Below are 21,947 nucleotides of genomic sequence, written 5' to 3' on the forward strand. Positions count from 1 at the left end.
CTCGAGGAAAAGAAGAGGGCAGGCATGTATCTTGTAGTACAGAGACTTTTTCCTTGCCTAGTTCCTGCCTTGTTTTTCACAGCAAAACGCTGCTGGGACTTCCATGGACATGATTATTAGTTCAATCAAAAATGCAATATGCGTGTCTCTGGCGTTGTCATACAAGTTGGGTACAGTTCCTGAGCTAAACTCCCTTACAATTAAATGGCTTAAATTTCATATGGCATTTCTTAAGTCTTTTTATTAAAAAAATTATAATAAAGACCAGAAGCAAGACAACTGGAAAGGTCAGTTTTCTTTTCAGTTCTATAACTAGTATACGGTAGCATAATTGAAAAGTAAGTATTATACCAGTTAACCTGCAATGTCAACAATTAGTGATATTCCAAACAGTGCAAAATCGTCAATCCTCTACTAAAAGGGTATGTTGCATTTTTTGCTATATTGTACTCTTACATTTCAACTGGCTTGAGGCCTAGCAAATTACAATAACCACCCATAAAGTTCCTTGGGAGCGCCTCCAATTTTATTTGGCATTCTTCAGGACCAGCGTTCTACCTTTCTTCCTTTTTTTCCCCTTTCCCCTCAAGTGTTTTCACTCACATTCATGCTTTGCCTTAATGAAAGGCAAATCCCAGCCAGCATAGCATCATATTAGTGGTACAGAGACCAATAAAAACATTTGAGAACACTGAGAGGAGGGGGTGTTCCAAGAAACAGAATCATCTCTGGAGTCACAAACGTGGCAAGGTATTAAACTGATAAGAACAGATATAACTTAAATAATTTTTTACTTCAAGGTCCAGAGACACAGACAAGGTTTTCATCTCGAGGCCAAAAGACCAAAACCATCAAGACACTTGATCACGGCCTTGGATAGACCAAGAGACTACTCACACTTGATCTGAGCTCAGAGAGCCGAGAAGTAGACGCACTGACCCACAACAGCCAGACCACCCAAGTTTCAGTTTCATTAAGACTTGCTCATTTTGTCTTTTAATTTAATCCATCGAACTAGGCCCCCAGGCCAATAAAGCCTGTCGGCTGCGGGACCACGGAAGCAGCAGCCCGGTCCCCCAACAACGGGAGGCCTCCGAACAGAATTAGCGTAACGCTGGAGTCCCCAAGTCCTCACACACGTACAGTGCAGACACAGCGGCGCGGGGGACACAACACCGGCTGAAACACCGCGACACCCCAAAAAAGACACGCGACTACACTCTGCTTTATTGGTCAGAGAGGCCACCGGGTCCCTGCCGGGCCTGGGCCGCCCTAGAGCGGCGCCCGGCTCTGCCTGCAGCGATCGCTAAGGTGGAAGCGGTGCAACTAGCGCGGCTGCACGCTGTGGCGAGGGGCGGGTGTGTTAGGCCTGGGGCACACACGGAGCGCGGGAGACGCGGCGGCCGGGCTAGCGGGCCGGGCGGCTGGTGCCGTGTGTGTCACTGCGGGGCCCTGGTCTCACTCAGCAGCAGGACCCGCCTGCGGGCGGAGGGGGGAGCGGCCCCAGCTGCGGGGAGCCGCCGGGCCAGGCGCTGGCTCCAGCCCCCTGAATTGCCCCTGCGCAGTGACTGGCACTTACCGAGGGAGAGGCGGGCGCAGCAGGCTCGGACTCTCCCTTCCTCCTCCCCTCGCCAGGGCCCCTGGCTAGCGGCGGCGCAGCCACTTCAATCTCCCGCGTCGCCTTCCTATGATGCTGCGGGCACCCCCGTCGCCTGCTGTTGGTTTGTTCCACCGGCCACACCTGTGCTGGTGGCTGTAGCCTGCACCATGTCTCTGCGGGGCGCGGTGGCAAGTCGAGTTGTTCCCCTGCGAGCGTCGGGAAGCGGGTGTTTCACACGCACCCCCGCGGAAGCAGCTAATGGTACAATCCGCAGACTGCTTCGCTCCCCCAGGGTATTGCTGAGCGCTCCAGTTAATGCGGAGTGCCGGGTGGGGGGCTTCAGATGGCGCGGGGCGCAGCCGGAGCGCTACCTGGAGGATTAGCCCGGTCTGGGATATTACCGGGGGTGGGGGACTGTTTACACGGCACATGTTACTAGCTAAACTGATATAGTTAACCAGTATAATCCCCTGGGTGCGCGTTCTTCTTCTGCACTAAAAGTAGCTTTTTTGTTGTTGCTGTTTTGTTTAGTTTAGTTTAGTTTAAATCCCTCCCGAAACAACATAAGCTAGAATGGGAAAAAGTCTCTTCCACCAGAGACTGGGTGTCCGCATGGGGTTTTATTCTGTTGTTGCTGTATTTAGGCTTGGCAGAATTTGATTTTTATTTTTTATAACTTTAACGGCTAATAATGTTTATTTTAAGCATTTTTTAAACAATTATTTTTTTTAATTGTCTGACTTCCCTTCCCTGGGACATTATGAGTGATCAGACAATAATCACTTAATGACAGTAGATGTTGAGATTCAAGAAGTAAAAGCTTTGTAACTATTAAAACACAAATTGTCAAGTCACATGTCAAAACATACTAAGTAAATTGCCTTTAAATCAAACCAGTAAGTTCGCAAGCAGCAGTTCTCTTATGTTGCCTATTTGTACATTTAAATGATTATTTATAGAAATATATTTTTGTTTATATAGATACAGTGGAATTCATGTCTACCAACAAAAATCTAATCCTTCCAAGCCTAACTCTAATGATTTCAATTCACACCTTAGCTTACATGGTATGACTTTCCTATGTAGACAAGCCATTAGTGAAAAGCAGCAAGAAAACATTGGTTAATCAAGGCTAGAGAAGAGTGTGCATCTTTCCAGAGGGATGGAACAAAGCTATTTATTATTATGTATTTGTGTTACAGCAGTACCTAAGGACTCCAGCTGAAATCAAGGCCCCTTTGTCTAGGCTTGGTACAAACATATAGGAAGAGAGAGTCCCTGCTGAAGACAAAGGGTTGTGGGGAAGGGATATGACCTACAACAGAGTGAACAATTTGATGATCTACAAATGTCATTAGGTATCAAATTTTTGGTTTTGTTTGTTTTGGTGACAAGGCAACTGCAGATGAAATTCAATGTAGATGTGCAAGTAACGTGTATTGGAAAGAACAATTTGAACCATTTACACATATTGATATATGCTTAAAAAAATATTCAGACAGGAAAAAGACCTGGGTATCACTATGGCCATCACTATGAGGTGAGGAAGACTGACTGGCTGGGCAAGGAGCCTAGGACTGAGATTGTAGGAGGAGTGGGAGATACAGGAAGATTGAGACAGACTGGGGCAAGGATGCTTGTGGCAGACTGAGATTGTATGAGGAGATAGGGGATAGTATGCAATTATGTAATTAATGTAACAATGAGGGAGCAAATTAAGGTTGCACGGATAGTCTTAAACCTGGCATTTCTTACTTTTGAGTACCTGATTTTGCAACCTTAACTTTCTTTTCTCACTTTAAGTTTAATTACACAAATAGATGGTACCTTCTTATCCTGAGCACTCCGTCTAATTTTGGTTGCCCTTTCTCAGTTAGAATGTGAGAATATATGTACAATTTCTTTAAATCTGTAGTGGGAAGACAGGGAGAAATGGAACTAGGGGAAGTTCTAGACAGGAGATCAAGAGAATAGCTTTAGTGTGATGATAGTTTTTTTTCTTGAGGTGATTCTTTGTGAATCTTTATTTTTGTTGTATGACAAAAAATAATAGGAAAGATCCAGAGAAAGGCAATGAATATGATTAGAGATTTGAAAAGGCTTCCTTTATAAAGAGTATCTAAAAGACCCAGTCTGTTTAGCTGAGAGGAGACAAATAAGTAGTAGAATATATAAAATAATGAATGGTGTTGAGAAGGTCCACTGGACACACTTATTGTCTCATAACACAAGAACAAAGGGCCATTCAATTAATTTAAAAAGCAATAAATTAAAACCAATAAAAGGTTGGTTGTTACCACAAAATATTAATGAGCCAAAGAGTTTAGTAGGAATCAAGAAAGCAGTGGAAACCAATATAAGCATTTAAACTACCTAGGAAAATGTTAATAGGATTATCAACCCTCATGCTTTAGAACAAGGTATTACCCTTACTCAAATTGAGAATCACTATCTAGTCATATGTTTCTAGTAGGTTGAGAATGCAACAAATAGCAAGCAAGGGTTTTCCCAGAATCTTTCTCCCAAATCTGAAGAGTTCATTTTAAATTTTGGGTGTAATTCTTCCTTTTGAATACTGACCCTCAACTGAAGAATACATGCTGATGAATCAGGGATCTGTTCGTTGGTTTTAATATCTAGAACAGATTCCAAAAAAATGTTGCTCTGGGTGACTCAGGATGACATAGAGATCCTCTACTGAAAAAAAGCAGTATTTTTCTTCCTATACAATACTTTGAACTGGTGTATACCCACACTGTGATAAATGAAGGGGGAGTGGGGTAACTCCCTTTTATGGACACCCAGTCAGCTAGCTATGAAGTCCCTCTTGGTGACTGTTCTCTGCTTGCTTTACCTGTAAAGGGTTAACAAAATCCCCCAGGTAAAGGAAAGGGAGTGGGCACCTGACCAAAAGAGCCAATGGGAAGGCTAGAACTTTTTGAAATGGGGAAAAAAACTTCCCCTTTCTGTCTTTCTTTCTCTCTCTCTGAGAAAGAGGGGAACAGGGAGAAGTTATGCTATGAGAATTTCTGCTTTAAGCCAGGTATGATCATAAATCATTAGATCATACCTAGAACTACTTATTTCGAATTCCCAAATATGTAAGTAGATCAGAAATGTTTAGCAAGACTCGATTAGGGTCATTTCTGTTTATTTGTTATGGCTAATGGACTCCTCTGTGCTAACCCCAGATGCTTTTGTTTGCTTGTAATCTTTAAGCTGAACTCCCAAGAAAGCTACTTTGGGTGCTTAATTTTTGGAACTGCTCTTTTAAAATCTAGCAAAAGCCTAAGTTCCAAAAGTCTTTTCTTTCTTTTTTGGTTTTAATAAAAAAATACCTTTTTTTAAGAACAGGATTGGATTTTTGGTGTCCTAAGAGGTTTGTGCATATGTTGTTTAATTAGCTGGTGGCAACAGCTAATTTCCTTTGTTTTCTTTCTCAGCTTTTCCCTGGGGTGGGGAGGGCTTGAGGGTACTCCATAAGAAGGAATTCCCAAGTGCGTCTTCCTGGGTTCAAAGAGGTTTTGAATTTGGGTGGTGGAAGAGTTTACCAAGCCAATGTCAGAGAAAAGCTGTAACCTTGGGAGTTTAATACAAACCTGGAGTGGACAGTATTAATTTTTAAAATCCTTGCGGGCCCCCACCTTCTGCACTCAAAGTGCCAGAATGGGGAATCAGCCTTGACACACACACATACACATACTCAAAGCATTCTTAACTGACTATTAACTGTAAACAAAATTGATGGAAAAGATTAAATTATTTTCATAACCCTCTAAAGTAGAACAAATGGTTCACTGACACCTATTGAATGCAATGGGAAGATTCCCATTGCCTTCAGAGGTTGTTGGATCAGGCTTAAAACATGAGAGATGAGGAAAGCAATCAGTGTAGAGAATTTATTCTATGGGCCTTTGTGTTCACTGACATCTTCTGTAATTCTGTCAGAGAGGAAGGCAGGCCCTTGATAAAGGGCCTGGATTTGTTGCTTACATTGATGAAAACCGCATATTATTGGATAATAATACGGAGGATCTAAGAATAATTCTACCATCTGCGGAGTCAGTATCCCATCCAAGTTAAAAATAACCTACGTACTCTCAGTTTTGCATACCTTAGTTACTTCCCAGATGGACAACAGCAATGCATTCTACCTGGATATGAAACCGTCAGCCTCCAGAAAACTACTAATTGTATAACCTGCAGGAGTTTACCTCCTCAACAACATGGGCTACTGCAGGCACTGCTGTCCTATTCTCATCTCACTACATTGGCTCCCTATAGAATATCAAAATCAAATTCAAGGTCTCAGTTCTTATTTTTAAGGAGCTTAATGATCTGGGCAATATTTAAAGGATTACTTAAAGCTCTGGGACAAACACTGCAGTCAACAACTCTATTCCTTGGGCACAATGAAACTGTACTTCAAGGGCCAAGACATACAATGAACTCCTATTAGAGCTAAGAACCACGACAAACATCATCACCTTCTGTTCCAAGTAGACAGGAAAAGAGAGAGGAAAAGAACTACATGTGACATGCTAGTCACAGCATTTTATTCGCTCTGATACCACAGTGAGGGGTGTAGTGTAAGAATCTGAATAGAGTAGCAGGGTCTGATCCCATTTCATGATCAGTCCCTAATTTGGGGGAAATAATTTTCTTGTATTTGAATTGTCAAAGGCACACTTACTTTTCTCATCTTATCAAAATCAGAAGCATCTGGTAAAAAATAATGCGTCCATGTTCATCATTCATTCAGGCCTCATGCCACAACAATTCATCAGGCCGCCAACAACAGATCATCATAGTCCTCACACTAGCTATTTGCTCTTAGCCTCTGGGCTATCAACCCTTTTTTTGGCGGTTCCAAGTAGGTGCTTTTTTTTTTCCTCTTCTCCTCTTTTCCGGCAGCTGCTGCCTGTCTGGTGATGTCTTTTGTTGGTTGCTTGGCTGGTTGTTCTCTCCCCCCCCACCTCCTCCTTCTCCTCTCTTCCTCTGGTGGATGTTCCTGATGGTGTCACTCTTGGAGTGTGACTGATGGTGTCTGGCTGTCTGATCAGGAAGATCCTTCGGATCTGGCTGGGGGTCTGAGGGTCTGGATCTCTGGGTTGGTTCTCCTTGGTTGTCCTCCAGGTCCTCCAGGTTTTTAAAGTTGATTTCAACGTTCCTTTCACACTGTTTGGAGTTCAGAGATCCTTTCCGCTCTGGAGCTGCTCATCTCCTGAGCTCCAGATGTTCTGGCTGCTCGCTTGCTGTGCCTTGCTGCTCCATCCTGCCTTTGATGTCTGCGTACCTACCACAGGTTGCTGGTCGATGATGCTAGCCTGGTCCTTCCAGACTGCACATTTCAGTGTGATGGTTCTTGTTGTCCTTGGGATGAGTTGCTGATGGAATTTGTCCTGTAACTTGTGTTGTCCTTGTCTTGTGCCTGCTGAGGTCTTCCTGGTCTGCATCTGCTGTTCTGCCAACAAAAAGGAGTGCAAAGCTGCGTTCCCAGTGCAAAGGAATGGGTCCACAATGACCCATTCCTCCCATTGGATTCCATTCCCAGGATGTCAGTGATGTCCTTTCATAATCCAAGAAGAAGGAGAATGGTGAGACAAGCATGGATGTGTCTGAAGAAAGCACCTGGGAAGCTGAAAGAGAGCATCTCCGTGGATCACTCTACAGCTGGATCACTCTCATCATGTCTGTGTATGATTGCTCTACAGTGTGACTGATGCAGGTGGACCACTGCGATGAGGACCTCTCAGAGGATCCAGCCCATGCTGGGATGGAGCTTCCAGAAATCGCTGCGTATAGTTCTCGATCCACGCCAGACTGCTCAACAAAGTTGATGCTGGTGCGCTAGTTCCACTGAGTTCTGTGCTGCTGCGCCTCTGCATGTCCTGTTCTGCGCTGTCCTGTGCATGATGATCTCTTCTGCCTCTCTCCTGGCATCCTTCATTCTCGGCATCCGGACTTCTCAGGAGTGTCTCTAGTTGGCACAGTTGCTGAGGTCTTCCTCTATAGTTGTTTGAGTTTGATATCTGCTATAGTCTCCTTTCTCTCCTCTTTTCTTCTTTTTTCCTGATTTTCTATCCTCTTTTCCAGCACTTCTTTCTCCTTTTCTTCTTTCATTTGCTCTGGAGCTCACAGCTCGTCCCGCTTCATCCAGCTTGCTTTTTTCAGCCTCTCTGATGATTTTTCCTTCTCTTCTGGTTGTCGCTATTGGCATTCATTGCCTCTGATTGGTTGTTTGTCTGGTTGGGATATTGCGTCTGTGGATTTGGTGGTCAGTGTCTCGTTGGTCTGTGCTGGTCCATCTGTTCATCTGTTGTGTTATTCCTGTTCCTGCTTGTCTTTAACTTCTGCTTCTGCTTGCGTTCTTTTCTGCTTGCTCTTACTTTCATTTGCTCACAGCTGTTTCATGCTACTGCTGTGCACAGCTGCTGTATGCCTGCTGCTGCCTGTTTGTGCTTCTGCTCTCTTGCTGCCTGCTCTGCTTGCTCTGCCTTCCTCCTCTCACATCCTCATCCTTCCTCTTCTTTCTTCCTCTGCTTGCTTCAGCTGCTCTTTTCCTGCTTTTTGCCTTTGCCTTCTTTCTGTCTTCTCTCTTCTCTCTGTTGCTTGCTGCTTCTTCTTTCTTCTTCTCTTCTCTCTTTGTCAAAGCACTCACTTGTGATGCTGCCTTTCTGCTGGTTCTACACTTTCCTAGCATCTGTTGGCAACTGTGTCTCTCTCTTCCTCTCTCTGGTCTGTCTTCCTCACTAACTCTTTCTTCTTTCTCGTACAATCCAAAAATTCTTCTTGGTTCTTTGGTCCCTCATCAGGTTTTCCTTGGTCTTCTCTTCTCAGTCTTCTGGTTGTCTTCTTTTCTTCTTTCTTTCCAGCTCCCAGCTCTCTTCAGCTCTTCTCTCAATGGTGCCCACACTGCTTCTAACGGACGCTATCTGCTCCTCTTCTTCTCTATCTTCCTGCTTCTGCAACTTCTGACTGAACTTCTTTTGTGCTTGCTGTCATTCTGGTTGGCTCTGTATACCGCGGCTGCTCTTGTGGAGGTACTGGATCCGAGATGCTGCCTCCAATGCCAGATAGCACAGACACACAGATCCACTCAGATTCACTCCACTCTCTCTCCATTCTCATGGGTCCCTCATGACTTCCTCGTATCCTGTGTCCTTTTAATCCAAATGTTTTCAGGTCCAATTTGGTATAAGTATGGTCATGGAGAGTCTCTAAATGTTGTCTGTCTGAGTCTCTAAGTAAAGTCTTCTAGTCTCTCTTGTCCTGTCTGTTTCCTCCTTCACTTTACTTGTTGCATGGATCTTAGCACTGAACAACATTCTTCATTTTAGTTCTGAAGGATGCTGACCATGTGTGATGATCCTGTCACCACCAACCCCAACCAATCAGGCCTGCTGCTGCCTGTGCTAGACACATGGGTGTGGTGTCCCTGTGTGTGTCTCTTCATGTGTACTCTCTCAGCAGCACTCTCTCAACAGCTCTCGTCTCAACAGTCGTCTCTCTTGTCTCGCTTAATGCTTGTCTGGGTCAGGTTGTTGTAGTTTCTCTGCCTCAACTCTCATCTCTGCTGCCTCTCCGCTGACCTCCTGGTCCTCACATTCCATCCATGTTCCATGTGCCTCTCCTCCTCCTGCAAAGGGTGTGATCTTTAAGTGCTTCTCGCAGCCACCACCCACCCACCACCCATCTTCAGTTGAGTTGAACTCTTTTTTCCAGGCTAAAAAAGTCTCTAACTTGTATGCTTTATTTTTCTGGCAAGCTTTTTTTTACAGGGGGTTGTTTGTGCCCCCCGCCCCCCCCTCCTCCTTTACCCTGACTTGGGACAGGCAGATGGCCCCAAAGGACCTCTCTGGTGGAGTTCGTCCATGTTCAGAATATTAATAAAGGGACGGATCAGAAACCATGTCTTGAGTTTTAGTATTTGAAGTTTAGAAAAGTGATACATTCGGCTCCCTAAAAACTAAAAAGAAAACAGATAATTCCTTAAAGATACTCTAATTTCATTTTTTCTCATGGACATTTTTTTACTTTAGAGTTTGAGGAATACATGTACACCATTGGCCAGGAAAAACACTGCCTTTTACTTTGTAGAGCAGGGGTCAGCAACCTTTCAGAAGTGGTGTGCTGAGTCTTCATTTATTCACTCTAATTTAAGGTTTCGCATGCCAGTAATACATTTTAACGTTTTTAGAAGGTCTCTTTCTAGAAGTCTATAATATATAACTAAACTATTGTTGTATGTAAAGTAAATAAGGTTTTTAAAATGTTTAAGAAGCTTCATTTAAAATTAAATTAAAATGCAGAGCCCCCCAGACTGGTGGCCGGGACCTGGGTAGCGTGAGTGCCACTGAAAATCAGCTTGCATGCCACCTTTGGCATGCGTGCCATAGGTTGCCTACCCCTGTTGTAGAGCATCAGAGCAGTCCAAACTTAACATAGTTCTGAACTTTTGTGCATGTCCTAAATCTAAAGTGACAAAGGTTTTGTTTGTCAGTTCTGCTGTTTGTGGTTGTCTCACTTCCTCTGTTTTTTAACTTTGCTGATGTTATATTTGCTAATAAAGAGGAAAGAGCATGTAGTATAAGCCTGAAGTAAAATCAATAACTATTTACTACTAATTTTAAGCCATTATTTCTCACAAAAGAATAGGAAATAATTTCAGATATGCACATTTGTGGCTATTTAACCTTTCAAAATCCCCAATAAATTAAAACTCAGACAACATTTGGTTAGACTTAACTATTTTGGTTTTGATTGGGGCATATGAGTGGTACTTTCTGGTAGGTGGCTTAAGTACTATTTATGTTTTAATATACATTAATAATTCAGAAACTATGCACCATGTATTTCTAAAAAAAATACAGATTAATTGTAATGCACATGTCCAGAAGTTCAGTGACCTTTTTAATACAACTTTAAAATAGCAATAATCCTGTGTAAAGTTGTCCTACTGCCATTATGAAATGGAATGTATTAATTAAAAAAAACAACTAACTAGGCATTTACTGGTCATGACAAGTTCATGCTTATGTCTGTAAACTTTATTTATGACCAGATTCTAGAGCCATTTCAAGAGAGAAATGCTTATATTTATATAGTGCTAGAGGTATTAATGGCACTTTAAACATAAAAGAAGACAAGTTTTCTGCCAAGAGGTATTTATAATCTATACAAATATAAGGAGTAAACATGTAGGATGTTTATAAAGGCAATGGTGAAAGCCCAAGAGTTTGGAATGCTCCACAGTGTGTAGGCTATATTGAGGCCAAGGAAAATAAGATGAGAAAAGGGAGGTAATCTTCAGCAAAATATATGATCTTAATTATGTGGATAAAAACTATTTCTGTTCCTGTTCAGAAAAAAATCCAGCTCGAATCAGTCTAGGATATTGTTATGTGTAAGATCATAAAATAGAAGATTATTAGTTTTTCAAGTACTGTGCTAAGAAACAGAAGGTGAGATATCTGGTAGTAGTTAGTGTTGAGGTCAAGGGGAGAGTGTTTCTTCCCTCACATACCCAAAGTTTGTGGACAGGGACCTAGTTTATAGAGCGGGGAAATTACCCGAGAACCAACAAATTTTGACAATTGTGGTAATGTATGTAGAGAGCTAAGAGAGCAAAGTTGCTTTTCTCCACAGACTGGGTATGATCAGGAAGGCTGTAGATGACTAGAGGAGACTTTCTACTTGGAAAGGCTCAAAAATGGATTCAAATATATCTAATCATATTTGTGTCTAATGCCACTGCAGAATATTTATTGTTTGCCTTGTAATGTAATTGAACAAGATTCAAAGAAAATTTTAAAAGCTTATACACTTATATTGTATTAGTGAGACATACAGAAAATTATTTAGGCACTTCTTAAGAGCCTTTCTTCTGAGGATTTCAAAGCAGTCTGCAAACTATAATTAAGGATCACAGCACCTTTAAGAGGCAGCTAGGAATTGTTATCCTTATTTTACAGGTCGGGAAACTGAGGGAAAGATTTTCATCAATTTGCCAGTGCTGATGCAGGAAGTCTGTGACAGAACTGCACATAATACCCAGATCTTCTGATTCCCATGTCTGTGTTCTGACTACTGTGTTCCCATATCTGTCCTCTCACATCTAGAGCATATATGCTTTTTTAAAATAATTTATATGGTCTGTGTAGATGTTATTTCCTTTTAGTATTTAAATGGGCAGCAGTTAGTGCTAACACAGACTTGATTGAATTAAGTGGGAATGCAGTAAAATTCACTAATACCTTTAAAATGAGGGTGAAGAAATTTCAGGTTGCTGATAAAGCTCTAGGGTTGCCAGGTGTCCGAGTGAGATAACACTCCAATCAAGGCAACCTCATTAGCTAATAAGAACTGTACTTATCATCCCATTGACACCCAGAGTGAAGTCTTTTGGCACTCATCCTGTTCTCTGCCACAGTAACTATCTCTAGTTCCAGGCAGGCAGGTTGCAGATGCATATTCTTCCTTAGGGTCATGTGTTTCTGACAGTCTTTAATAGCACTGTATTTTTGCAGTTCAATACCTTATCCTTTAGATGGCATTAGATCCTTTAACATGTTAGAAAAATAACAACACTCACCATATTGAAGTGTGAGATGAGGGTAAATGAGTGCAGCAGTAACTTTAGACACTTTGCTGGAAGGAATGCAGCCAATACTTGTTGACAGGAAACCATAAGTATTAAATAAAGGCCTAGATCCTTGGCTACAGGCAAGGAGGAGGCAGCACAATTTGTGAGTGTAGGGTTCAGAGGAGGCAATCCTGGACTAGGTCAGTCCTCAGGCATTGCACCAATTGTTAACTACCCCAAGGAGCAAATAGAGCAGCTGGGGATTGCCAGAGTACAGGGAGGCCCCACCTATACCCTGTTTTTTCCCCCACCATTCTCCCTGTGTCTGCTGCGGGGAGACATAAGATTGAGCTGTTATGCAGGATCTATGCCATCAGAGTTTCCTTGTATGCTAGAGTGATGCTTCAATAGCTGGTTATGCCATAGTAGGTCCAGATCTGTTGCTGGTGTGTAAAGTGGGTGCACAAGGTAGGATCCAAGATTAAGATGGTAAAAAGAAGTGTAACACACAAGACACTTTCGTTGAAAATACAGTTGTGCATCTGCACATGATCTTGTACGAACCACTGCTAGAAAATTAAATTTTAAACTATTTTCCCAGTATATGATCTTTCTATTTAATTTTGGACTCATGCATGTTTTCTAAGCATAGGGCTCAAGTGTTCATTTTATGTAAATTGCATCATACATGCAGTTGATGGAGCACTTAAGGGATCGTGATGCTGTACACCTTTCTACTCCCTTGAACACAGAATCTGTTTTAATGATATGCTATTGTACATGCCTTAAATGTTGGGGAATAGGACTCCGACTATGATAGTTGGGAACGTACCTGTCTTATTCAAAGATCTTTCAACTATGTGCTTCAGTTTTAAGTGTTATCCCCACTTCACAGATGTGGAAACTGAAGTGCCAAGAGATGGAGTGGCAGGTCCAATGTCACACACAAAGTCTGTGTCAGATTTGAATATAGAGCCCAGGTGGTTTCCCAATTCCTTGTCCTGTGCTTTAACTGCCAAGCTAATTCTCCATTTAACATGGGTCTTCACGTACTACTGTAGTTGTTCTGTTCAGTGGAGGAGTCCTATGCAGTGTTAAGAAATTCTCTCTCCTATTTCTAGGTCCAGATTTGGAAGACAGGCCTTTAAAATATTTTAAAGGTCCGAAATGACCTAACTGTTGAAACACACACACACACACAAAGAATCTATGCAACATTGTCAACATTCATTTCTTCTTTTATCTTTGTGTCACTTTGGGAAAATTCTGACTCCATGTAATCATTGTTTTCATTGGGATTCATGAAGTCAGTGAGGTTGCATCTGCTTACACCAGTCTGAATTTGGCCCTTTATTTCTAAAATGAGCCTTTCATAATAAAGTACAAATGAGAAGTGTGTATCTCTGGCTGGCTTTTGGCTCTCTAATATAAAACATTGCAGTTGTGTTGGCTTTCTTTGCAGTTAAATCTGAGTTTGACTTAGTAAGGCTGTTGAAGGAATGTCTTGTTTTAATGCCATGTTTAACTCTCACTTTTTTTTTTTTTTTTTTTTTGGTAATTTATTTACTCTGGAAAATTGAACCAGAGTTCAGCATCTGTTTCTCAATGACATTTTGTGTGGATGTATGTTTTGACCCAGTATTACATCTGGTTTCACTAAGGAACATAGCAGTTAAGTAATTAGCCCAAAGTCACTTAGTCAATGGCTCACTCTGCCTGAAAATGCTCTACTCTTCTGGCTCCTTGTCTTTTTGTCTAGGTCACATTGGCTCCCAAATTTAACTAAACCTTTATTGAGACTTTGACAAACCCTTTCATTCCATATAATAAATCACTTTTATTTGGCAAGATGTCTCTTCACAAGTCCTGCATGAAATTTCTACAAAAAATATTTCTATAGTGCTATACAAAATGATAAGAAAAGCCCCAGCATCTGTTTACAGTCTGTTGGTTTGGAGCCGTCTGCCACGGGAACCGAGACAAGCGTTGCAGGAAGTGCGGCTACTCCGACGAGACCCTGCCCCATGTCCTGTGCAGCTGCAAGCCCCTCTCCAGAGCCTGGCAGCTGTGCCACAACACCATCCAGAACCGCATGGTGAAAGCCATCACACCGGGCCTGGGGTGGGTGGTCGCCATGAACTGTACCATCCCGGGTACTGACAGCCAGCTGCGACCTGACATCGTCATCACTGACGAGGCCCAGAAAAAGATCATCCTCGTCGACGTCACGGTCTCCTTTGAGAACAGGACCCCAGCCTTTCGCGAACCCGAGCTCAGAAGCTGGAAAAATATGCTCCCCTGGCCGACACCCTGAGAGTGAAGGGCTACGAGGTCCAGATGGACACCCTGATTGTTGGAGCCCTGAGCACCTTGCATAACTTGCAACGAGCATGTGTTGTGGACCTGCGGAATTGGTCGACGTTACGCACGGCTCATGCGGCGCCTCATGGTCTCAGACACCATCCGATGGTCCAGAGACATCTACACCGAACACATCACTGGCCACCAACAGTACCAGGAGGCGTGAGCCGGAGCGACATCGTGCATCAACTATGAGAAAGGGACCGAGAGACTTTGTCCATTGGACCATATGAACTGGAACCATAAACTCACTGAACATTAAATCTCACCAAACGAGGGTCAATCCATCCTCATCATAGTATCCACTCATTATACTCCAGACCTGAACATAGTCTTTATATGAACAACAGACCCTCATATCTCAATGTCTGTACTTTGGCCCATTAACCTTTTACCCCCAGTCAAGGATATTGCAGATCATGTATTCCTTACGCCATCCGATCTTAAACTGAACTTCGCACCCCTTGATAATCTGTATGTTATTCCCTGATAACCATAAACTTCTACGCTTAAACTCTGTACCGTTGACTTTTTTTTTAACATCATCTTAATAAAATGTTTATATATGTGCTTAAGCACATGCTTTATTGGATCAGGGCCAGAGTGCTCAGTACCTCACAGAACTGAATCCTATGTAAGCCATAACAGCATGTCTGATAGAACAGATAACAGGAGGCTAGGTGTTACCACTAAGAGTGGGTTACAACTACAGATGGTAGAGAAATTGAGGAAAAAATCCCCCCTCCCCTAAAAAAAATTCTTGAAGTCTTTTTTTGTTCACAGATTTCAAAAGGGAATAACTTTCATTTTTGAAAAGTTGGGGGTTTTCTTTTCTCTTTTTTCCTCTTTTTTTTTCTCCTTATTTCTTGTTATACCATTTCCCTCTACTTCCCTTTTCATCACTGAAAAAAAGCAGGGCGGTGGTGGAAAAATGGAGGAAGGAGAAAAGTAAAAAGACAAAAAATTTTCTTTTCCAGTTGAGTAAAAAAAAAAAATTCACAAAAAATGCTGACTCTGAGAGAGGCCGTTTTATGTCCAAAAAAGTCACTTAAAATATTTTTACCGGCTCTAGTTACAAAAAATAAAAATCCCAGACTAAATTTATCCTTGCTATAAATCCACTAAAATCAATCAGAAATAAATCAGTTAACTGAAGTTATGCAAGGCATAAATTTTGACCCATAGAATTATTTTGTAAAGTTCAATGTTCATCTTTTTTATTTTTAAAATATGATTTTTACTACAGTATTTGAAAATCTTTCATGTGCTTATGAAAACAAAATATTTTGTTTTTTAGTTACATAGTATATGCTGTAATATTTCTCTCTGATATAATGCTACTTTATCTGCATTAAATTCCCATTCCATCCCTCCAGTTAACATTTTTTTAGTACTTACAAAATATCTTGTGTAAACATAAATACTAATACTTTGTTGGTTTGTGAATGTTGTAGACAGTTAACCAGCATATTTGAAATATACAGAAATATATGTATTATAGAGAGCAGCTTGAATGAAATCAGTAACATTTAACTATTCCAAAATAACCGCCCTTGTGGACACTTGATTCAGGAATAAAAGTGATTTTATTCTGGAATAATTACTGTGCTCACAAAACAGGGAGTAATTATTCCAGAATAAAATCTCTACTATTCTGGAATAAGTGTCCACATGAGGGAGTTATTCCAGAATAACTAAATTATTCTGGAATAGCTATGCTTTTCAGTTTCCTCTTTGTAGACAAGGCCAAACTCAGATTTTGAGATGTACAGATTTCAGCAAGCTTGGAGTAGCTGGAATTCCGACACATCCTTAGTTCATTGTATATTGGTTAACATATCCATTCAGACAGTACAACCTTTAGGTAAATAGGGCTCAGGATATTCAGTTTAAAAAAAACCCACTCATTTTTAATATTATTTTAGCTTGATTTTTAAGTGTCTTTTCTATATCATTCTCTTTACCACTTTAACACCTTATCCTTATTCTTCTGGCAGCAACCACACCTAGAATCTGTTTTCGTCTTTGCACTCAGCTCATGTCACTGGAATTCTTAACATTTCCAGAAGGGCATCCTCTCTTAGACTGCTGCAGTGACAGCTTTCCTCTGACATGATAGGGACAATTAGCTCATCCCAGTGGCTAGTCTGAAGCAGCAGAGTGGTGACTAAATGAGACAGCCAGCATCTTCTCACTGCTAGATTAATCACTTAATTGTCTGTCAAATTACTCAGCTTCCCTCCACCAGCTCTGGGATTAAGTGTATATCTATACTACAGTGGTACATCTGCGGCACTGCAGCTGTGCTGCTATAGCACCATAGTGTAGACGTCTCTTATATTAACAGAAGGGGTTTTTCTGTCACCATAGTTAATCCACCTCTTGGAGAGGCAGTAACTAGGTCAATGGAAGAATCCTTCTGTCAACCTAGCCATATCTAAACTGAAGGTTAGGCCAACCTAACTACAGTGCTCAGGGCCCAAAATTCTTCACCGTCCTGAGCAATGTATCTACAGTGATATAATTTGTAAAGAGGGTGCCAGACAACTCTCCAACACCACATTATACAGGCCCCTATCCTCCGATCCCTCTGAGGAGTACCAAAATAAACTATACCATCTGCTTAAGAAACTCCCTGCTACAGCACGGGAACAAATCTACGCAGACACACTCCTAGAGCCCGACCAGGGGTATTCTATCTGCTACCCAAGATCCATAAACCTGGAAATCCTGGATACCCCATCATCTCTCGCATTGGAACTCTTACAGCGGGATTATCTGGCTATTTGGACTCTATCCTCAGACCCTACACTACCAGCACTCCTAGCTATCTTCGAGACACCACTGACTTCCTGAGTTAACTACAGTGCATTGGTGATCTTCCTGAAAACACCATCCTGGCCACCGTGGATGTAGAAGCTCTTTACACCAATATTCCACAAGAGGATGGACTACAAGCTGTCAGGAACAGTATCCCCAATGAGGCCATGGCACACCTGGTGGCTGAACTTTGTGACTTTGTCCTCACCCACAACCATTTCAGATTTGGGGACAATTTATACCTTCAAGTCAGCAGCACTGCTATGGTACCCGCATGGCTCCCCAGTATGACAACATTTTCATGGCTGACTTAGAACAATGCTTCCTCAGCACTCATCCCCTAGCACCCCTACTCTACTTATGCTACTTTGATGACATCTTGATCATATGGACCCACAGGAAGGAGGCCCTTGTTGAAATCCAGGTGGAATTCTTCAATTTCCACCCTACCATCAACCTCAGCCTGGACCAGTCCACACAAGAGATCCACTTCCTGGACACTATAGTGCAAAGAAGCAATGGTCACATAAACACCACCCTATACCAGAAACCTACTGATTGGTATACTTACCTATATGCCTCCAGCTTCCATCCAGTACACATCACACAATCCGTTGTCTACAGCCAAGCCCTAAAAAGACGACCACATTTGCTTCAATCCCTCAGACAGAGACAAACACCTACAAGATCTTTATCAAGCATTCTTAAAACTACAATATCCACCTGTGGTAGTGAGGAACAGATTGACAGATCGAGACGGGTACCCCGAAGTCACTTACTACAGGACAGGCCCAACAAGGAAAATAACACCACCAGAGCCCTCAGCTAAAACCTCTCCAGCGCATCATCAACGATCTACAACCTATTCTGGAAAACGATCACAGGCCTCACAGGCTTTGGGAGTAGGGGCGGCTCCAGGCACCAGCACTCCAAGCATGTGCCTGGGGCCGCAAGCCATGGGGGGCGGCCTGCCGGTCGCTGTGGGTGTGGCAGTCAGGCTGCCTTTGGCAGCGCGCCTGTGGGAGGTCCGCCGATCCCGCGGTTTCAGCGGCAATTCGGTGGCGGGGGCGCCAAAGGTGCGGGACCATGGGACTTCCCACAGGCATGCCACCGAATCCACCTTACCAGCAGATCTCCTGCAGGCTTGCTGCCGAAAGCTGCCTGACTGCTGTGCTTGGGGCAGCAAAATACATAGAGCCGCCCCTGTTTGGGAGGCAGGCCAATCCTTGCTTACAAATAGCCCCCCAGCCTGAAGAAAATACCAGCAACTACATACCACACCACAGAAACACTAACCCAGGAACCAATCCCTGTAACAAACCACATTGCCTTCTCCGTCCCCATATCTACTATAGCGACACCAGCATAGGACCCAACCACTCCAGCCACACCATCAGAGGCTCATTCACCTGTACATCTACTAATGTGATATATGCCATCATGTGCCAGCAATCCCCCTCTGCCATGTACATTGGCCAAACTGGACTGTCTCTACGTAAAAGGATAAATGGACAGAAATCCGACATCAAGAATGGTAACATACAAAAGCCAGTAGGAGAGCACTTCAGTCTTCCTGGACACTCAATAACAGATTTAAAAGTAGCCATCCTTCAACAAAAAACTTCAAAAACAGACTTCAAAGAGAAGCTGCTGAGCTACAATTCATTTGCAAACTTAACACCATCAATTTGGGCTTGAATAGGGACTGGGAGTGGCTAGCTCACTACGAAAGTAATTTTCCCTCTCTTGGTATTGACACCTCCTCATCAATTATTTGGAGTGGACAACATGCACCATGATTAAATTGGCCTTCAACATTGGTTCTCCACTTGTAAGGTAACTCCCTTCTCTTCATGTGCCAATATATATTTATGCCTGTATCTGTAATTTTCACTCCAGGCATCTGAAGAAGCGGGGTTTTTTACCCACGAAAGCTTATTCCCAAATAAATCTGTTAGTCTTTAAGGTGCCACTGGACTCCTCATAATTTGTAAGTGTAGACCAGGCCTAAGACTGACTCTGTTCTTGGAGTATTCCCCATTCTGTGGATATATTTTTAAGATCATTTGAGAAAAAATTGGCTCAAGCCTTGTGCAGTCTGTCTCTGTCTATTATTATTTTTCTGGCTATCATGCTGTCTGGAGTGCTTCATGACTCTGAGTGCCAACCTCAGGGCAGACTGTCAAAAACCAGGGCAGAGACCCCACACTGATTGTATATTCTTTAATTAGATTTCACCATTGCTGTAACAAGTGTGAATTCCTAAAGCACTGTAACAGCCTTAGCACAGAGTCGCAGACAGACTGGAATGCATTAGGGGACTATCTTGCCACCTAGGCAAGCTGGACTTAGGGCTAGTCTACACTGGCAACGCTAAAGCACTGCCGCAGCAGCGGTTTAACGTGCCTTGTGTGGTCGCGGCAGAAAGCTGGGAGAGAATTCTCCCAGCACTCTAAAAAAAAAAAAAAAAAAAAAAACCCACCTCCACGAAGGGCACAGCTCCCAGCTCTGGTGCACTGTCTACACTGGTGCTTTACATCGCTGAAACTTGCTGCACTCAGGGGGATGTTTTTTCACACCCCTGAGTGAGAAAGCTGCAGCGCTATAAATTGCCAGTGTAGACAAGCCCTTAGTGATAGTTGGTTACTATACAACAAAGATCACAAAATATTCAGGTTGCTACCACTCCTAAAAGACCAGTCATTTACCCCAGGTCAATTTGTACCTTAGATCTTTTACCAAAGTTGCTTGTAGCCAATCCTGTAATAAACTAACTAAAGATTTATTAACTAGAACAGTAGTTCTCAACCTATTTATCACTGTGGGATGCTCTATGCCCAGTGTCCTGGCCCCCGCCCACAGATCCTCCACAGAGTGGGGCCAGAAGCGGACCCCAGCTGCGCCAAGCAGTGGGGCAGCCCACACTCCCAACCCCGTGGGCCCAGCAGTCTTTAGCACACAGCTGAGCTGCAGCTGTGTGCTAATTGGGCTGTGAGTTGAGAACCACTGAATTAGAAAAAAGAAATGAGAGACCTATTACAAGGTTACAGCTAGCAAACGTATATACACAAATGAGTCACAGTCTATGGTTTTAAAATGTGACAGAGTTGTAGTAATCTGTCAGCTCTGAATGTCTTTTAGGGCTAACTCGTGTTGACCCTGGGGATCTCTGCTTCTGTTTCATAGCTCTGGTCCTGTTGGTGTCCTTTATAGCAAACAGAAGAAAAATTTTCTTGTCAACTATCTTTATTTCCTTCTTCCAGAATTCAAGCTTATGGGACAAGCCCTTTTGCACATAACCTCTTCATAGGTGTGCAGGGGCAAGTAGCAAAGTCTTGGTATTCTGGTGTTCCACAATGGCCATTCAGTTTTGGAAGTCCTTGGCTAAACTTACCGGGGGATCGACGTGCAGTTGCTCTCCTGTTGACTCCGGTACTCCGCTGGAACAAGAAGCATAAGGTAAACCCAGCATGGTATAGACACCGCAATAAGTCTACTAAGATACATCAACTCCAGCTAAATTATTCACATAGCTGGAGTTGCGTAACTTAGGTTGACATAGCCCTATAGTGAAGCCCTATAGTGAAGACCTGTCCATAGGGATTTAGCATTTTGTATAGGTAATGGTTGTTTTTTTTTCTTGTTTGGTGAGTTACATAGTTCATTTTACAGCTAACACTTAAGTAATACTTTATAGTGTGGACTACAGATATTATAAGTAGGATTAATACATGTAGCAACTTTCAAGCATTTCATAAAGTCTAAACATAGTTATAAGTTCAATACCCATCTTAACCATACTAACACACAGGTGAGCTGGACTGGGTTCCAGCAATGAATTTGTCAGCGTTTGGCTGAGGCCTAATGCCTTGGCAAGAGCTGGCACCTGGTCTGCCAGTGTCACACTGACATCATAAATTGCACTTCCAGTAATCCAGTAACACACAAATAATTCGTTTTTATGTCTACAGCTTTTCCCCAGATTCAAGTAAATTGTTGCACTTCAGGTCTGATCCAGTGCCTGTTGAAGTCAATTGGAGTCTTTTCAATGACTTCAGTAGGTTTTGGATCAGGCCCTTAAGAGAGAAACCCTGCAGAATAATTTTTTTTTTATCATTCTTAACCTGCTGCAGTAATGAGAAATGGCAAACCAGGTGAAAAATGATGTTTATAAATATTCCAACAAATAAGCTTTGTTAGATAGTTAGTTATCATTAAAAAGGTATTATTTGACAATAAAGAACTTGATTAAATGTCACTGTTAAAGATTTAAAAGGACACTTGTTTTATTATTTCTTATTGTTTTTAATATTTTAATTAGAAATAAAGTGCAGTGTTTACATCCGATTAACATAAGTAAAGCTCTTTGAAGAGGGAAAGAGCTACATAAATCTTAAGTATTAGTTTTATCTGCAAAAGGCCCATATTTTCATGGCAACAGTTCCAGTTGAAGGAAGAGTGGTACAGATAATAACCTTCCTGGCATATATGTCGCTTAGCATTATAAACGCAGATAGACGATAGGAAAAGAGAAAATCAAAGGGAAAAGTTTAAAAAAAAAAAGAAGGGAAATAAGAGGGT

At 42.3% G+C, this 21,947-nt stretch overlaps 1 protein-coding gene and 1 long non-coding RNA gene across 4 annotated transcripts in view; one reads left to right on the forward strand and one right to left on the reverse strand.

The window, feature by feature from the left end:
• Nucleotides 1-1,890, reverse strand: part of OTUD4 (OTU deubiquitinase 4) — a 49,055-nt gene extending 47,165 nt beyond the window's left edge. Inside the window, exon 1 of one of the 2 annotated variants that reach the window (XM_039540720.1) lies at nucleotides 1,580-1,854. The gene's annotated coding sequence lies outside the window, so the exon portion shown is untranslated. Of the gene's footprint in view, nucleotides 1-1,579 lie in introns of both variants that reach the window. The other variant, XM_039540724.1, reaches the window with a different exon arrangement.
• Nucleotides 1,739-20,846, forward strand: LOC120406230. 2 transcript variants are annotated; one of them, XR_005599155.1, is made up of 3 exons: nucleotides 1,739-1,861; nucleotides 2,803-2,958; nucleotides 20,630-20,846. It is a non-coding gene; the product is annotated as an uncharacterized LOC120406230 (long non-coding RNA). The 2 variants fall into 2 exon arrangements; XR_005599156.1 differs by lacking the exon at nucleotides 20,630-20,846 and adding an exon at nucleotides 13,945-14,022.
• Nucleotides 20,847-21,947: the final 1,101 nt, after the last annotated feature.

This window comes from Mauremys reevesii, linkage group 5 (genome assembly GCF_016161935.1).
Source record: "Mauremys reevesii isolate NIE-2019 linkage group 5, ASM1616193v1, whole genome shotgun sequence".
Taxonomy (NCBI): domain Eukaryota; kingdom Metazoa; phylum Chordata; order Testudines; family Geoemydidae; genus Mauremys; species Mauremys reevesii.